The sequence below is a fragment of the Glycine soja genome, chromosome 16 (assembly GCF_004193775.1).
Source record: "Glycine soja cultivar W05 chromosome 16, ASM419377v2, whole genome shotgun sequence".
Classification (NCBI taxonomy): domain Eukaryota; kingdom Viridiplantae; phylum Streptophyta; class Magnoliopsida; order Fabales; family Fabaceae; genus Glycine; species Glycine soja.
In genome coordinates, this window is record NC_041017.1 from 34,048,511 (window position 1) to 34,051,107 (window position 2,597).

The following is a 2,597-nucleotide window of genomic DNA, read 5'->3' on the forward strand; positions in this document are numbered from 1 at the left end:
TTGTTGGTACACCCAACAGTTTTTCAAAATACCAAAAATACCCACCAAAATGTCCTGGATATTTTTGGTTATAAACAGCAAATTAGTTTTTTCATTTCTGCAACACCTTTCTTTTTCGGGAAATCGCACTCCCTTTGTGTAACTTTCTTCCGTTAGTGTCCTTTTGTAAGTGTTTGTAATCGCCGGTGATGTATACGTGTTGTTTACGAATATACGGTGAAATAGTGATTTTTTGTTGTCGGAGAAGAAGAGGTGCGAATTTTTTTTTTCCAAAACATACGAATTGACAATCCGTATGATTCATAAAGATTGATAATCCGTATGATTCATATGAATCTGTACAAATCATACAAATTGTCAATCCGTATGAACCAAATCCGTATGTTTTGAATTTTTTTTAAAATTATAATTTATTTAGAATTTTTTATACATTTAATTTATTTACAAAATCTGATAATTAAACAAATTTGACTGAATGTTGTATTTAGATATTTATTACAATAATTAATAGTTAAACAAATTTAGTATTTATTTAAATGATGTATTTGAATGTGTATTACATAGATTGAATGACGTATTTAGATGTTTATTACAACAATTGATAATTAAACAAATTTTTTATTTTTTTACATATGCAAATTTTTATTAAACTTATAATTTTTATTTACAAATTATATATATAAAAAATTAATTGTCACAAAATTTATTATGTAAATTTACATGTGCATTAAATATATATTAGAAATTTTAGTATTATATATAGTGACATTAATTATTTTATAACATAATTGGTTTATTAGTTCGGTTGATTAGAACATTATGCTAATAATGCGAAAATAATAGGTTCGATTCTTATTTGAACCATTAATTTGTAAAACATATTTTAAAAAAAATTCGTATCAATTTTACAAAAAGGACAAACTGGAATTTCACATGTTATACTTTCTAGAAAGATTTTTTTGAAATACACTTAACTTCCTTTATTTTTTTGTATTTCCTAGATGACCTTTTTGGAAAGGCAGTTCTAGGAAAACAAAAACATATTTCTGGAAAGAATTTTTTGTAAATATAGAAAAGTGTATTCCAGAAGAACAAAAATAACTTTCAGAAAGGTCTTTCTAGAATACATTAATTTTTTTATATTTCAAGAAAGGTTTTTCCTAAATTATATTTTTGTACATTTGAAAAGGCCTTTCCACAACTATAAAAAAATTAGTGTTATGAAAAGGCATTTCCAGAATATGTTTTTATATTTCTGAAAAGGCTCTTCAGGAATTATGTTTTATACTTCTAAAAAGACCTTTGCAGAATTATGTTTTTATACTTTTGGAAAGGCTTCTATGAAAGAATAAAAAATTGTATATTCTTGAACTTTTATTTTGTTCCTAACTTCGTCGGTGGCTTTGTGCTTTCTTTTCTGCATTAGGCTGGTTCGGTGGTGGTGTAAGGAGGTTGCAACAATGGTGTTTGGGTTGACAATCGACAGTGGTTTTGGTGGAGGCTTGGTTTGCTTGGGAGAGACAGGGTATTTGTGTCCATTCGGGTCCTTTGGAGGTGCAAGGAGCAAAAAAGGGAGGTGCGAGAAGAAAAAAGGGAGATCCAGAAAGTAAAATCCAAGTTATTGTTGTTAGGGATCTACTGAAAGATGGGTACTGGGTAGCCTTTACCGGATGTGTTAACCAGATTTGAGAATTGTTTCCGTCCTTGTCAAGAGAGATGGAAATCATCTCTCCTTTTCACCTTTTCACTAAAATATACTCAGTTATGCAAATAGTTTGGGAGAATCATTTTAGGAAGACCTTACTCGAGTGTCTCTTGAACAGTTGTTCATCCTTATTAATAAGGGTTGTCGTCAATTCAATCCTTACTTTCACATGATGGATCTCATCACGAGTATGCTGGCTAGGAACCAAACTAAATTTTTTTTTTAGGGGCTTTGCCCCTTCTTGAAACCAAAAAAAGAAACAAAGAAATAACTTTTTTACGCCTGCTGTTAGAGATTCCACATGTTACAAACTGATTTTGTATAATTAAATTAGAATCAAATTCACATTTTAAGATAATATTAGAACTTATCCTAGTAAGTCTTGTTGGACTTATTGGACTACCACATCAGGTTGTTATTGAATTACTTGTATATATCAAATCTTGCAAACTTCATGCTCGAGAAATTTTAATGTGTGTGTTGTATAGTAATGATACCAAAATAATATATATAAGTGGATGACATTTGTCACTTTATAATCTAGTTTTATATGATTGAGAGATTTATACCCACATTCTAAGACATCATTTTTTTTATTTTGTTATTCACACTCCCTTATTTTTTTTCAATAATGCTCTTTATTAATAATCATAGTTTTGTTGTTTCAAAATTTAATCTTTAAAAGTCTATCTATATGCTTCAGAATTAAACATTTGAAAGTCAATTCCACATTTCAGGATTAAATTTCTAAAAGTCTATTTGTATATTAAGATGAAAGTCTCTCTTCTAATTTAGATGAAAGTGAAACTAAAATTTTGTAATTTTCAAAATATTTCAAACAATAGTAGATCGAACAAGATGTTAAAGAGAGTGTTTTAGATACATTATTACT

At 28.3% G+C, this 2,597-nt stretch overlaps 1 pseudogene; it reads right to left on the reverse strand.

The window, feature by feature from the left end:
* Positions 1–1,641: 1,641 nt before the first annotated feature.
* On the reverse strand, positions 1,642–1,746 carry LOC114391305 (annotated as a pseudogene).
* Positions 1,747–2,597: the final 851 nt, after the last annotated feature.